At 37.6% G+C, this 17,448-nt stretch overlaps 1 protein-coding gene across 2 annotated transcripts in view; it reads right to left on the reverse strand.

Annotated features, from left to right (window-relative positions):
• TPK1 (thiamin pyrophosphokinase 1) overlaps window positions 1-17,448 on the reverse strand; it is a 296,584-nt gene that overhangs the window by 139,711 nt on the left and 139,425 nt on the right. The gene's annotated exons all lie outside the window — the stretch shown is intronic.

A 17,448-nucleotide genomic window follows, 5' to 3' on the forward strand; every position in this document is an offset into this window, starting at 1 on the left:
TCTCCTTCCAGCCACCTTTCTGAGTTTCCTATGTTGGTGCCTCTTGGCCTGACAAGCAACTGGGGATAACCTTGGTTCCAACTGACAGTTCGCTCTGACTCTGACAGCAGGAGAGTCACCCATTCTCACTATTAGCTTTGAAACAAGATCATGCTTTTAACACTTGGAAGATGCCTCCAGCCTCTGGCTTGGCTTAAGAAGAGACAACTGGATGGAGTAGACTGAGCCAGATGCTGATTAGTCCGATACTGAACCTGCACATCCCAGTACAAGGAGGGGGAAAGGGAAGAACACTTATAGACACATACACTTTACCTAAGCCCTTATGATCTCCTTTGCTCAGTTTGTCCAGTGATTGTGAAAGAACATCAATGTGTGAATTGAATCTTAAGCACTCAATGAGGCAAACAAATGGTACCTATACAGGGAAGGCAGAGTGCTTGACCAGTCGTTGTAAATCTCTACACAAACCATCTTGTGCTCAAAGCCAGAGCCTTTACATGCAGGGGTGAGGAAGAGGGGAGAGGCAGGGAATAACACCTATACATATGGAGCTTACATTTGTACTGTGACACTACAAATGATTACAAAAACATCATACATTTGAATCCTAAAGCACAGGATGCACAGTGAAATCAATAAAGCAAAAGGGATGAGGGAAACAAAGTATTCAGAAACAGATGGACATGGATCAATGAGTTAATAAATTTGCCTTGGAATGTTGGGCAAAGATTTTTTGTAAAGCATCTGTGATAAACTGAAATGCTAGTGAGAATCTGCACTATCCCATTCCCTTTGGCTGTGCCTTATCCCTAAACTAACACCATCCCTTCCTCTGTTACTGATTTTTCTTGGGCCATCCTTCTGTACTGAGATGCAAAATAGCACTAAGATTAAATCAAGCACCTGTTTTTAAGTATGATATTAGTAACACTCAAGGGAGGCAGGGGGCAGGGAGCATAAACACTGTCTGATTGTAGTACAACAGTAGCTTTTCTTGCTCAGTAGTACACTTACAGAGATGGCTTTTCCGGATGAAAAATTAGTCACAGCAGATTTTATTACTTCCCATACCAGAGTGATAAAGATGACTATTGGAATAATTACATTATGCTATAATTACAAGTAGTAACCAATTGTCAAGGGCATGGCAATGCTCTGGAAGTATACTGAATTCTAAACACTCTGTGTATTTCTCAGGCAGTTGTTAAGAGTTTTCCTTTATTGATAATTCCAAGCCTATGACTTGTCAGCATATGACAAGTGAAATCCAAGTGCACAAGCAGTGATCCCTCCATGACAGCTCTCTGGAGAATTGCTCCAGAGACCTTTGTGTCATTCTCAGGGTTGGGAGTACCCTGGGTCATGCTGCAGAGGCATTCAGGTCAATCAGGATAAAGACATCCCAAGGGACACCTCATCAGGGTGGCCTCAAAGTTGGGAAGGAAGCCTGCGCTGGCAGCAGAGCCTAGGAAGAAGAGAAGACAGGAGGAAAGACAAAGCATCATAGTGTCTTTGACTGAATTTACCCAGAAGTACTGCAACCTGCAATTCAACCAGAAACCAGATACATCAGACAGACTTGGTTCTGGAACCAGCATGGCAAGGAAACTTTATATTTGATTGGGTAGAAATAAAAAGAAACAAAAGGTAAAAATCAATATTTCTGTCATTATCTTTCTTATCCTCCTTACAACTCTTTAAGGAAGTCCTGTCTTATTTAATGAAAACCAATTCCCCCTTTTTGCACTGTGTTTCTACAGTGGAGAAAAGTTAAGATCAATTATAAATAGCATTAAAACAGCAGTCACAACTACAGGCTTGTAACCCGCTCCATAAGCACAAACTGGACATTTGATGTGGAAGCTGCTTGATACAGAAGGACACGAGAGAGCAGATAAAAATCTGCATCTGTTTACACAAAAGATGCATCTCCACTTAATTTTGAGTACAGTCCTCTCAGGATACTTATCCAGACTAATCAGATTAACATATCTGTGGACTGTCCTGTGTGATGGATTGTCTGAATTTCTTACCTAACATTTGCATGAAATGTAGTGGCTGGTTTGTCTGAAGGTCAAACAGGGGATTTGATCTGAAATTTTCTTTGCACTTTTTGTAGTTCAAAGGCACAACTTTTTGAAGTTCTTCTGAAAAGAACACATTCACTGTAGTAGTTGCTCACCTGGATTGGTACACACAGCTAAATGAAAAGCAAGCTTCAGCTCTGTAAGTATGAAGATTCTTATTTTCCTCAAAAAATATAATGTTATGTCTTGCAATGGACATATCAGCAGTTAGGAAAATGCAGGACAAATAATTAAAAAGAAAAAATAGGGTACAGTTTAAAATTGTCAGTTTATTGAATACACATAAAACAACGCCTAAGATCTGAATCTATGAATCAGATATATGTTGATGTAAAAAATTAGGACATATTGTTTTTTCCCTATTATTTTTAGCTTTTGCTGTGTTCTTTAGAAATCACCAAGAGAATCATAAAATGGTTTGGGTTGGAAAGGACCTTAATGACCATCAAGTTTCCAACTCTGCCACAGGCACTCCTCTGCCACTACAGCAGGTTGCTCGAACTCTTATCCAACATAGCCTTTAACACTTTCAGGAATGGGCATCCACAATTTCTTTGGACAACCTACTCCTGTGCTTCAACATCTTCACAGAAAAGAATTTCTTTCCAATATCTAATTTAAACCTGCCCTCTTTAAAGCCATTTCACTTATCCTATCAATACATGCCCTCATGAAACTCTCCCTCTGGAGAGGAATGTTTCATTTTGGACTCTCAAGAGGCTTATCTGATATGGGGGGGAAAATCCTGGAACAGTGTTAGTGGCAACAATCAACTCAATATGCCAATACCAAGGAAGGAATGCTGCTATCAAGATTAAAATTAGGCCCATTCTTACACCATGTTTTTAAACCAGATTTAGTCTGTCAATTGTCAAATTTACCGATAAAGTCATTAAAATGAAATACAAGCTATTTCTACAACAGATGCAAATCACATCAGGTCACATTAAACTGGCTATTAAAAACATGTAGAAGAAAAATAACCCAATGATTGTAAAATCCAGTTTTGCTTCTAGACTATTTATTATTGCAGATTACACAGGTTTAAAAAGGAAGCAAACAAAACAATCACCTGTGCTGTTTACATCTAATGATGAGAATTACAACATGAAAACCATATGCCTGGATTCTTAATTCAGAGTCTAGCTGGTTTCATCAAGTTTACAGGAGCATCTAAACTGATCATCCAAAAAGGAAAACAAACAATTATCTTCTAAAAGAAAAGATTTTTCTCAGTAGGAACTCAGCATTAGCTCAACCCAGAAAACAATTTTGTTATTATTCTTAAATGACACATTTACCTTCCTGGAAAACTCTATCTAAATATGCTTCTAGTCACTTTATTAATTTTATGCATATTTTTATTCTTTTAGATGGTAGATGGTAAATGATGCTTCCCAGTTTTTGGAGTTTTTATTAATTTTTTTTTTTTTTAAATCAAACTGCTTTCAGATGGGAATTGGAATCAAAATAAAATGCCACAACCACTATTTCCCATTTTTAAAAGCAGTTAAAGGTTTCAGCTAAAATCTAGGACAGGTAGGATTCTCCTGTCTCATCAAATTTAATTCTGTGCCATCATTGGAAGCATGTCATAAGATACCTCTCACAAACTTTCTAGCATCCATTTAAAACCACTTCTGCCCCAACTACAATCTATGGATAATAGCACACATAATTTGCAGCCTGATTTTATTTTACTGGATCTAAAATGAAGACTTTTTTTCTATCTTCTGCCTCATGTTTAGCCCTTTATATATTTATTTTATCTTGATTTCATTAGTTTAAACAATATAAGCTCTTCTACCTTTCTTCACAAAACAGACTGTTGAGCTCCCTGATTATTTTAGCAGTCATTTTCTGAGCCTGCTTCAGGCTCACGTTCATGTGTTTTGGAGATGGGTTTTCAGAGATGTATGTATGTGGTGTTCCAGGGATGGCATAAAACCTACAGTGGCCCTGAGAGAAATCCTGCTGCTGCCTGTGAAGCCTTCCTTCATGAGGGGGTCACCTCTGCTCCTGCTGCTGTCATCCTGTGAAATGACACATCTGCAGTGTCATTAGGACTGAATCTTCTCCCACACATGTGATTGTGAACCTGAGCTCAATGTGGATATTGAGTCTCCTGACCCAACTTTTCTGTTCAAAGTAGGATGTTAACAGGAGGTTGAGCAGGTTTATTGTTCAGTGTATAGATGGCACTTTCTGTTAACAACAGATTTTCACTTCCATGTGCTTCTTCCCGTTAGCCAGTGTGCTTTTCCCCAACTGCCCCTCTTGTCCTCTTTCCCAAAGCTTTGGGTAGGCTTTGTTTTGCCATGGAATATTATCTTTTTCTAGTTTTTGTAGTGCTGTTCCAAGTCAGTTTGACCTCATCTTTCTGCATTTTCTAGGTAAGTAAAGCACCCATGTGGAGCTGGCAGAAGAGAGCTCTAATTCACCTGCATTTTTGCTCATCATCCCTCCTCCACTTCCATGCTTCACATTTCTTAGTTTCCTTTTGGAGTTCACATGGTTATATTTGAAGTCTTCCTTGTCTTTTACCTTTTGCTTACAAGCCAGTTCCAGCTAGAAGTTGTCAAGACAAAAGGGATGAAAATTTGCCTTTTCTTTGTTTAGTGCAAAAGCTCCTCTACAGATAGCCTTCTGTTTTCAATTTTGCAAGGCATTTTCATTTTGAAATAGTTACATAAGATTTATAAATAACCCCCCAAAACTGAAATACAGTACAGACCTCACAGACTTACTGTTCATCTCCACAGTTCACAAGTCAACTACTGATTATTCTACCCAGAAATTACGTCGGTACCCAAATGTACCAAAAATGTTTTACTGTCTACCAGAACAATACTGAAAATATCACATAGTCTCATTTCTTCAGAGACTTCATGCTGAAATATTATCTGCCACCTACCAATCAGGTACACCTGGGTTTTACCATTTAAATTGCATTTTTTCCCCTCATGCCCAAAAACATGAGTACAAATCAGCTGACCTTATTTTTAGTTCATCATAAACATACAAAGTAATTTCATATTAACCTTCTTTTCTTTTTTAATAATGTAATATTTCTATTTAATCCTTGCCTGCCACTTTGCCATATTTCCAGTAAAGATGCAAAAATCTATCAGCATAGCAATAATAATTGGCTTAGTACTTCTATTTTTGCCAAGTTCTATAATTTGCCAAGTTTCTTGTACAAGAGTCAACAAAGCATTTTAGTTACTCCTTGCTGACTTCATCCAGTTTCCTAGCTGGGTTACATATGTTGACCAACTACCACTCCAATCCATGTATTATTGTACTTCCCTCTGTTCCATACTCTAGCCCTCAATTTGTGTCTTTATCCCTTACTAAATAAAGGAATTTTATATCCTACAGAGACATAAATACACTACAGAGACACAAATACGTTTATTTAACCACATTTTGCATTTAAAAATTAACAGATTTACTGGTTGAACTCAGGAGCTACTGTTGATCATTTCTGATCATCAAGCCCTTCTGTACTTTATCATCATCTCATAACTCACTTTTATTCATACACTGAAAGAGAAAATAATAAATTTTACTTTTTTAAAATCTAAGCATTGAATTGAAGTTAAATGACTGCAAAATATTAATTATTAACAATTAATTATCAATAATGATTATTGATTTTTGATTACTAATAATGATAATGATAACAACAATAACAATAACAATAACAATAACAATAATAATAATAATAATAATAATAATAATAAACTCTACACTAACCTCTATCAAAAGCTTCTTTAGCTTACTCTAGATTCAAATGCTGAGCTACTAAGGTGGCCAGTTCCGTCTGCTCCCCTTAACTTCCAGCAGTTCATATTTTAAAAAGCCTTTTTATTTACTTTGCATGATTTTAAAGCAAACTGAGAAATTTTTTAAGAAAATGTCACATAATTAATTTCAGTTAGGTCTACTTTTCAAGAGCAATGTATGAATTTAATGAAATATAAAACCTGTGGTTTTATCTTTCATATAAGGTTTGGTTTTTAAAATTTTTGATAGCAATACAAAAGGAAGTTGCTAAATATTCATTAGCTGCTGAAAAGTAGGTAGATGGCACTGTATGTTTCTAAATCAGATACTCACACAAATGTCTGACAAGCAGATTTCAAGAACTGTCTTATCTGCTAACACAGCAACTGGGAGAGACCTCCTGTCTCATCACACTTGCTGCCTGCAGTCCTAGTTAACTAAATCCTAAACACCCTTCCACTGAATCATCAAAGACCAAGTTGGACTCCCTACACTCAGGCCCATAATTTGGGGTTGAAATGTCTGGGATTTCATAGCCTCATCAGCATTAATTTTCGAGGATGGAAGACATTTAGAAAGCATGCCTGAGTAATGCTCCACTCATTATTACACAAATACATTCAATGAATGCATTTTTGAAGGTGCAATTTCAAAGGCTGGCTCTCTTGTCATGTTATAATTCAGATTTTTTGTCCAACTATATATAATGCTCTTACTTTATTCATACCTCAGACAAAACTCTCAGCAAGAGGTCTCAGGAGCCATTATTTTAAATAGTGAATCATTGGAAGGAGTGAGGAAAAAAAAGACAGGAGAGTGGGATGGCCTGTAGTGAAAAGAAATAGTCCATCTATTAATAGATAACAGGATTGGAAGGCATTGGACCTTACAGTACCTGTTGTGCAACTTCTTTGAAAGTGAATTTAACTAAAAGAGAGGCAGCATAAACACCAGTTATATGAAATGGGAACAGCTCATCTTTACAAATTTTCCCAGAATTTATCAAACTATATCAGATTTACCCTAACCCTTCAAAACATCTTGAATTTGCCACTAAAAGTACATCACATACGTGATAAATAGTGCTCCCTAAGAGACCTTAAAGTTTTCACACTATGTCATTCCCAAATCTAACCAGTCCACTACATTTTCCTCCTGCCTTCTCCTGAATTATCCCAAAGCATCTAGAAGCTGTCAACCCACACTTACATTTTTCACACTACAGAACCAAGTTCAAGAAGAACTTGTCCAAAAATATCAAATGCAATTATTCTCTCTCATATCACTTTCATTCTCTACCTATGAATCTGCTCAAACTTCAGGTCTGCAAGGCATTCAGACACAGCACTGACACATCAAAATGTTACTCGGGGCTGTCCTGTATTCTGTACAGGAGGACACAACCACTGGAGAATCACTGACTTTCACTCTTAGTGGATTATAATCTATTGCTCTGTACATAATCCTGAAAGCCTCACCATTTGTCATAAATCTGTCTAAAATAATTACTCCTAAATCAGCTGAAAATTTATCAATTACCTCCTTTTATTATTATTTACCTATTATTATTATTTACCTAAGAGATAAACTGAGATCTTATCATGGCTTTTGGCCTTCTCCCCGCATATGGCTGCCTTGGGGAGAACCCATCCTGGAAATCCTGTCAAAATCAGAGAACTGGCATTGACTTAGATTGGGAACAGCACTTCACACCAGGACACTGCTGCATGGCATTACACTTCTTGTGAAAGCCTGATGCTAAGGACTACAATCAACACTTCATCACAAACTGCAGCCAGTTGGAACAAACCAATTATTTTTGATGAAAAGGTGTTTGGAAAGACTTTCCAGTGAAGCAAGAAGGTTGTCTTGCATTTAAGGCACTTAAACTCTTAAGGTTCACAGCTAGAAGGGGGCTCTTCTACAGAAGGGAAGAAAAGCAGAAAGAAACTGAGTCTGGCCACAATGCTATTTGCATTGCAGGGTATGTGAAAACCCATAGAAATGGTAAAATTGGAGGGGAAGGCTGTCTTTTGGCTATACTGTTTCTAACTCTTCCTGGATGGTGGGAATGGCTCTTTGGCAGCCACAAACCATAGCCAGGGCAGTCCAATGAGGATGGCAGAAAGACTGAACCATACAGAAATTCAGGAAGCAGTCATGTGCTTGAATCCGTAACTGCCTGGGGAGAGGAGGAGTTGGCTTGTCCAGACACTCAACAAATTACAAAAAGTATTTGAAAACTTCTTCCCACCCCTGTCCAAGATCAAGCCAAACATATTTTTAAGCTGGAATATGTGTGAATTGATTCCACTGTTGTTGAGAAAAATGCCCCCTCCAACACCGTACCCTTCAGACCACACCACACTGGCTCAAGGTCCAGTGGGATGAGAGCTCTTTTGGAATCTCAATGGAGCTCTTAAGAAGGAAAAACACCTAAAGAAGTGTCAGACCTCCTCAATCCTCTCTGTTGTTTTTTCTCATGAGTGGAAGAATATAATGGAAGTTGAGCTGTGGTATTCACAGTTTCCTCCTCCCATATGGCCCACTTCTAGTCTGGGATGAGCTTAAGATATCAAGAATATAACCTTAATGAGGAAAACATTTTGTTGAATCATTCTAGAGACCTTCCCCACCTTCAGCTGTGAAAGCTGTTGGTGCCAGATCAGAAATGCAGTTCTGCAGGTATTTTAGGTATTCATGAGCACATCTATTTTCTCCAAAAAACCTGCAAAAAATACAGGATAGAGAACATGCTCTGAGACTTGAGCGTGCTTCACTACTGTAACTGTTAATATTTCCACTAGGAAATGGATCCTAAAGTGTGAAAGGCTGCTAACTGGTTAACTGAGTTCTGGTAATGTAAACCAACAACTTCTGGTGAGTTGACAATTCCTTACTTGGAGGGTTTTTATCAACTGACTGTAAAGTAAATGCTTACTGAATTAGTTGCTTCAATTGGGTTAACGATTGTTTGGACAAATTATACATTACAACAGGACCTGCTGCAGAATTTGGACAAAATAGTCTTAACAGCTGTAGATTTACTGTAAATACATTCAAACTTTCACTGTAGTTTGTTACACTTTTAGCTCCTTGTAGGATTTTTTATTTTACACAGATGAATCTCCCATTAAGGCTTAGTCAAGGATGGAATAAACATATTTAAAGTCCTATTTTAATCTCAAACAAAATGATTAAAAAGAATAAAACAAAGAAAAACACCAAAACCAACTACTCCGCACTCCTTCCTAATAAATTGAAAATCCTACTTTTAGATTAAAAAAAATAAATATGGCATCCATGTGTGTGTGCTTATTTTATCCCAGTCACTTCACAACAGCAAAAAAGTGACAGCAGATTTAATTTGCTGATATGTCTGGGAAATTTTTCTGTTTCTATCCAGTTCTCTTTCCTTCTTCTGCTCCTACCTTTATTTTTCTCTCTTAAAATGCTTACCTTCTCCTAACTTTTTAAAGAGTCTCTGTTTTTATCCTCAGTTTTCATTCCCCATTTTCCTCTTCCCAACATTTAATTTTTCTCTCGTCACACATGTCATCACATAGGGGACTGTTTTAATTTCTAATTATAACTCCAAATCTATTTCACTTATGGAACTTTTTATCAAAGACCGTCATAGTTTCTTCAACTGCAGGGAATTCAACAGCACACCAGAATGCAAACTAACTCAGTCTTAAGACTGGCCAGATTTTAGCTGATTTTCCTGCACATCAGCTTATCAAAGCTTCCTCCAAGACCTGTTTGCTGGACTTGGACTCTGCTGAGCACTCAAGGAAAACAGCAGAATTGAAACTGAAAAACAGAGATCCAAATGAGCTTGTTGATGACAGGGAAAACAGCAAGGGTCCAAAAGTATGTTACAGTCAGAAAAGTAAAAGGAAAAAGTACCAAGAAAGGTAAGTATGAGAAATACTCCAATTTGCAAAAAGTTCCCTGCCCAGCTGTATTTAAAGCTGCCAGAACTCTTTCATTCTCCTCCACCCCCGTAATGGTATTTGCCTACCACAAATATCTTCTTTCAAAAATTACATCTTAATTAAGTTTCTTCCTGGTATATCTGAATGTAACTTTTACCATCCTGCACTGAGTGCAGCTATAAAAACAGACCTTGTATTTTGCATGTTTTTGAACAACTCAAAATTCAATTAGTAAAAATAACTATCTGTGCTCCAGAAGACACACTAGAATTTCCCTGTTGGACTCTACCTCTGTCTCGGTTGTTTATAAATAATCTTACACTTCTGTGGCTTGGTGAACAAAGGCAAGCACAAATTTGGCAGCTTTAGTTCATTCTTTGTCTCACTGTCAAGCTACAAAGCATTAAACTTCTCTACTTGGACAATACATATAATTTTATATTATTTAATATATTATATTTAATTAATATTTATTGTAATATATAATACATATAATTTTCTCTCTTTTCCATTGTGCTGGTAGAGCACACATATATCTGCATGAACACAAACAGAGCAAATCCAACCTTATTCCATCTGGACTGTCATCCTTGAGTATTTGTAACTGTATTTCTGTCCATGAAGTATAAGCACTACAAGGGTAACTTTATGGAAAGTTAAGACATGCCATCATTGGGTCATATGTCCCCATTTATTGTGCCTTTTTAAGTTCATAGCTGTGTCAAAGAAGAAGCAAAGGCTATGGTGGCCTTGGTGAATCTGCCTCTGGAGTCTGGAGGTGAGGGAGAATGATCCTGAGTAGCTCACACACTTCTTTAAAATCAAGGTAACTCACTCCCCAACATGCCCACTACAGGTCCCTCAAAGCATGCCTGAAGCATTCCTCCCCCCCTCCCTCCTCCTCCTCCTCCTCTTCCAGCCCACCTGCAAACCTTCCTACTTCAAAATGAGCAACAGATTGCATCTTTTCACTCTGCTTCTGAAATGAGTGCTGACTGCTCTTTGACAAGACACACAATAGAACCATTTGCACGGGCTGACAAGCTGCTTCTTAAAATACTTAAGAATTTTAACATCAGGATTTTAGGGATCTCTTTTCTTGGTTAATGATCACATTTGAGTACCTGTTTTTTGGCCAGACTTGTGCTTTGGCTGGCTTGTGAGCCTGCCACACAACAGAATCAAGCTTATAAATCCCACAGGACACTTGGGCTGAACTTGAGTTTGCAGCAACATTTGATGAGCCATGAGGTTGTGGGTTCTGCAGATTTTCTGGAATCTATTCTAATTGGGAGTCCATAGGCAAGGGCACTGAGCCCTGTACTCCGTCGACAATTTTCTCTTAAATTCTCTAAAAAAAAAAAAAAAAGATTGATGTATAAATCCCATTTACATTTAAAATTACCTATAATCTTAGTCTTCAGCCTCTAGTACCATATCAAAGTTGTCTCTTTTGTGTGAAGAGGCTTAATCACAAAATAACTGTTCAATTTCTTTCTCCAGATTAAGCTGTCATTGTTTAAAATGCATTTTTTGTTCCTTGCACTGGAAATGAAGTTAACTCAATGCATTTCTGTTTTTTAAACTTTTCTGTTATTTTCTCCATCACAAGCTGACGGATCAGAGTAATGACTTCTTTCAGAGATTAACACTGGATTAAATTTTTTAAAACTCTTGAAAGTAACTCAAATGTCTAAAGCAATATAGATTCTACCCTTTCCCTTCCTCGGGCCATAACCAATGGAAGGGAGAAATAAATCTTATAGTGCAACATAATATTAAACTAAAATTGGATGCAAGACTAAAATACCACCACCATCATTTTTGTTATATGGTGCACTGTTTTCTTGCATATTCTACTGCCAAGCAGTTGAGCTTCAGCTAAAGTACTTGCAAGAAGAAAGCAAGCAACACATAACATGGAAATTGTCATTTCAAATCTAAGCAAAAGAAAGACAAACCATCTCTAATAAAAGTTTGATCTCTTAATTTCTATGTACTATCTCCAAAAGTTAAATTACAAGCTGCAAAATACTGCAAAGGAAAATAGAGCAATACTTACTTAAGAAATGAGAATTTGGCCAAATTAAATTCTCAAACCTCCTAGGAAAATTAGGGACTGACTCAGGCTCTAATAAACATATATATAATGACCTCAAGACTCTCAGAGTCTCAATTACATTGATCTTAAAATCTAAGTAGGACTTAGATTTTTCTTCAGGTTCAAAAGGAGTGATGTGCAACTCAGACAGAAAGAACACACATTACTTAGAAAGATGCAGGCCTGCATAATTGAATTTGTTTTGACTTCCCCGCCCCCTCCTCCCAAATCTCATTTGCATTTAAAGACATTCAGTTTTTTCTAAGCTGCTATCTTAATGAAAGCAAAAGAGTGGTCTAGAACCAGACAGAGATTTTTTGGGGATTGTTTTTTAAAGTCACAGAAAGAACAGCATAGTGGAAGCTCAGAGTCCTGAAATCCTTTGCTTTAAGAAAGATTCTTTTCAACAGGACTTTCCAGACATTTTACATATATTAATTCAGCAGGACATAAAACATCTGTACAGGCTGTAAATTTGATGGCACATGCCATATTTCACTGGCTGAGTTGTGAAATACCTATGCATCTGTACATACCTAAGGGAATGTCAGTCATTAGGCACAATCATTCCAATACTAGCAGAAAGGCAATGAAAAGGTGGTTGATGTATATTTATCCACTCTTTATCACAATACAAGAATTTGGGAGACTCAAACATAACTGTCAAAAAGTAAAGCCAAAAGCCAAAAGACAGATTTTTCTTAACTGCAAGCAAACTAGAGAACACATTACCAAGGGTTGCTTTTGGCCATTTTTTTTTTTTTTCTCTTTTTTTTTGTGGATACTTGCACTCTCATCAATGTAGTGTGAAGGAAAGGGAGTAGACTGATTTTGGGAAAATGAAATCAATCTATGAAACTACTATATACAAAGACACCACCTCTGATGTAGGAAGTCTTTAAGCAATACATTAGAGGGTGATGAAAAGTGTATCAAAGAAGCCCCACTGCGCATACTTTTGCTTTTAACAGTATTCTGTTCTGGCCCAGCTGAATGAACCTTTGATCTGACCTAGTGTGACTGTCTGTCATGTTCACCTCTACAAAAGTGCCACCAAGCACAGAATCTCTTACAAATTTATGACATATCTGGAACACTGAAATATCGTTACTTTCATTTAGCATGAATACGAAATCCACATAACCAGATTCACCTAGACAAGCCACTTGGAAACACAATCTTGACAAGACCTCTGACATACTGTTCAGGAACACAACCATTTCTGAAAGCTCCTGTTGAATAATTACATGACTAAGGCATATAGAAAGCTTCCAGTCTAAAATCCTAAATTGCATATACAGTCATATACAGTTTGAACTATTAATAGCAGGACCATAACAGATTTGTAAATTGTTTTGGCTTGATGAATCTCTATTTGCATTAAGGCACTAAGGCTCTTCCAATAAGTGTACATCAGTAGAAAAACACTACAACTTGGATCTAAATCCAGGTGGCATTAGGCACCCTCAACACATCAGAAGCAGAGCTGAGGTAGTCATAGCACTTTTTATACTTGTCAAAGATGTCGTCAGCAGAATGTATTAAACAAGGGATTGCTTGGAAGCTGAAGAAGTGAATGTCAAACAGAAGTAGCCAGCCCAACAGCAAGACTGAATATTTCAGATCCACTTGCACAATTTTGAGAGTTCCTTCTGAAACTTTAAAACATTACACAAAGGAATCAGGCCCCAAAATGAACCATGTTTTTCTTAGAAAACTGTTCAGTCTAACAAGAATGTTGTAAATGAGTCAAGCATTTTAATATCTGAAGTCTGATCCTGTATTAAAAATTAGTACTAGAAAAAAATGTAACATTCAGGGATAAAAGATAAATTAAAATAGTCACATAAAAACTTAATGGTTTTCTTTGTTTTAAATTATAGTAATATAACTGAGGCAAATCAATTAATGCTATGAATTAATAAAATTATTAAAAAGTTTGGCCTTGGAAAGCAAGCAGGGAACATGGCCTAAAACATGCAGTTTATCCAGAAAGTGCAGGCGTTAGGGAGACATAAAAGCACTACATCAGTGTTACCAATATATTTTGCAAATCTAATTATAGGTGCATCATCATAGAACAAAAATACAATACCCACACCCTATCTATTAAACCTTTTTACAGCCCTGATAACCATTAGCCATGGAAATGAAAATAGGAAAGTGCTACAGCTGCAGAACTGCCTGCAAAAATAAGCAGCCCTACAGGATTTCAAGAAGAAAAAAGAACAGGAGAAGAAGTGGATTTGTAAATAAGTTCACAGCATTTAATTACAGATCTGAAGTAGAGCCTGCTAAGTCTACAGCAGCCTTTCAAGGCCCATGAAGTTTGCTTGGCGGGAAAGCCAAACCAGATTTTTAATAAAAAGCATAGCCTGGATTTCAAAGGGCATTGGATTCAACCTTCTGCTTCCAGGCATAAGTACAGATTTGGCATAATTTTAGATAATGTCTTTGGACTTTAGACTTCAGAAACAGAACCTTGTTTAAGGCACAACAATACAAATGGCTGCTTAGACTTCAGAGCAATATTTAAAAGGTTTCAATAATAGAAACATACAGCCAAAACAAGAAAAGCATGAAACTGCAATGACAGAAATATCACCACAAATCCTCCCTGCTTTGTGCAGTGTCATTTCCAATGCACTTCAGACTGTACAGAGAAAGAATGCCAGTGCATCTATTATGGGATCACATGAACATGCATATTTATCATGAAAGTAAAAAACCTCTTCTCAATTTCTACTTTAACAATGACAGAAAATACACAGAATAATGAATACCAAATTGCTATTCTTTATCCTTAATTTATAGTGCAATATAATTTTAAAAAGAAATTTTAAACATGACATTTCATTTTCAGTTGTGTTGCAGTTTTATTCAGTTTGAACATTATTTAACTCTAAGAAATGGGGGAAATAATCTCTAATATTTTAATGAATTTTAATAGAAGACTACAAGTACATCCTTGACAATCCAATGAGGCAAAACCAAGACCACAAAAAATAAAAAGCTGAATAACCTCTGACACATGCTTACTTATTCTCTCCCAAAAAGAATGCTTAACTCCTCACTTACACATCCCACTCAGAAGTCTGTTACACAGTTACTTTCCAAAACAACTTTTGCCTTTAGATGTTGCTGCAAACTCAAGTTCAGCCTAAGTGTCCTGTGGGATTTATAAGATATTGGTTCTGTTGTGCGGCAGCTCACGAGCCAGCCAAAGCACAAGTCTGGCCAAAAACCAGGTACTCAAACATGATTGTTAACCAAGGAAAGAGATCTCTAAAATCCTAATGTTACAATCTTTATGTATTTCAATACAAACAACACAGCAATATTATCTAGTGATAGTGGCTTATCTTGTCTCTGGGTGTAATCTGCATGTGGGTAAGGAAGGATGGTAGGGGAAGCAACCCTAATTGGCAACATGATGCTTCCCTAAAGTCAGTGGTGCTACACTGATCTACTCACCTGAAGTTCTCCACAGCCTGTTTTAAGCAGTCCTAATGTATTTTGAGTCATGAATATATACAGCATCTCCAAAAGACAGTGACTTTGGAAATTGTCTGGACTACAGAGGGTGCTTTAATGAACAATATGCTTTACAAGAGAAGAAATATACGCCTGTCTCAAATTTCTGTGTTTTATTATATTTTTTGCTCAAGATTTCCTTAGACACCCATACTTACCATTCAAATTTTCTGATTATGGCAAGTTAATTTAAAAATCTAAAAAATTATTTTTCCTACCATGTACACCCAAACTTATAATTCCATAGTCTATCTTCATTTTCCTTAGTCTTCTATGAAGACCCCAGGCAAGGATTCTGTAGGGCAGGTGATGCTGTTCATTACACCTTTAAAATCCTGATGAATTACTTCTTCCTATCAGCTCAGCCCTTGTGCAGATGTATTAACTCTGTGTGAAGTAGAATGATTCAGCATGTGTTCGAAGAGAAGATGTTAACTGCACATCACCAGTAATATGCAACTGAGCTGACAAAAAGGATGCTATGGCCAGGAAAGTAGTCCCTGTGCAAAAGGTTAATAACTACTCTATTCTTCCACCTCCTACCTCTTCCATGTCCCCTCTCTCTGTTGAATGATCATTAACTTTTGCATTCTTTGGTAGGACTCACCTACCTACCAGCATGCTGTTCATTTAAGCATTAATTGGAGAATCATAGAATGGTTCAGGTTGGAAGAAACCCTAAAAAAATCAAGTTCCAAATCCCCTGCCATGGGCAGGGACACCTCCCACTACACCAGGTTTCTCAGAGCCCCATCCAACCTGGCATGAACACTGCCAGGGTGGGCCAACCACAGCTTCTCTGGGCAACCTGTTCCAGTGTCTCACCACCCTGAGAGTAAAGAAGTTTTTCCTAATATCTAATCTAAACCTACTATCAATTTGAAGCCATTCCCACTAGTCCTGTCACCATATAATCTTGTAAAAAGTTTCCATCTTTCTTTTAGGCTCCCTTCAGGTACTGAAAAGTTGCAATTAAGTCATTCCAAAACCTTCTATCTTCCAGGTTGAACCACCCCAATTCTCTCAGCCTTGCCTCATCTCCTGATCCCTTCACCCCACTAATCATCTTGGAGTCCTTCTCTGGGCTCACTCCAGCAGGTCCATCTTGGAGACTCCAGAGCTGATGCAGGTGGGGTCCCAGCAGAGCAGAGCAGAGCAGAGGAGCAGAATCCCCTCCCTGGCCCTGCTGCTCTGGATGCAGCCCAGGACACATTTGTCTCTCTGGGCTGGGCGTGCCCATGGCTGGGTCATGTCCAGCCTCCCAAACACCAGCACCCCCAGGTCCTTCTCCCCAGGGCTGCTCTCCATCTGTTCATCCCCCAGCCTGTGTCACTACTGGGGGTTGCCCATGTCCATGTCAAACAGAGTAGTGCATTTTGCAGTTTCCCCTTTTACAGACTCACAGAATCACACAAGAAGCTGAGTCGGAAGGGAACTGCAAGGACCAGTAAGTCCAACTCCCAGCACAGCATCATCCCCAAGAATCACACCAAGTACCCAAGGCTGTTGCCCAAATACTTATTGAATTAATTTATTCACAGATCATGAATTTTCAGTCTGTAGTGAATAGTATTAATCTGAAATTTTTATTTTTATTTTATTTTCACTTCCCAAACTTTAATTTAAAGATTCCTGAGATTTTTTCTCGAGTGGTTCTCCTAGAGATAAACAACTATCACACATTTCTCCATTCTAAAAAATGAGGTAGAATATGGAAATAAAACCCCATAGTGCCCAGTGTGAGACTAAAATCCTGCTCTACACACTCATCCAGCCCTTCCCTCACAGTTTGAAACCTTTTGTTCTAACCATTTAATCCCAAGTCCAACAGGGAAGATTTTAAGCAAATTTTATTTTTATACATGAATTAGCAGCAGACTAAGTCAACTACCTCAGAAGGATTAAACACTTACTCCTCTTGCAAGAGTAGCCTGCTGCAAAGGTAAGCTGGTCTGTCAAGGCAAACTCTGAATTTGCCTGCTGTCCAAGATGCCAG

The sequence above is a fragment of the Pseudopodoces humilis genome, chromosome 1 (genome assembly GCF_049639895.1).
Source record: "Pseudopodoces humilis isolate 2021_Gansu_Grassland_sample_001 chromosome 1, ASM4963989v1, whole genome shotgun sequence".
NCBI lineage: Eukaryota > Metazoa > Chordata > Aves > Passeriformes > Paridae > Pseudopodoces > Pseudopodoces humilis.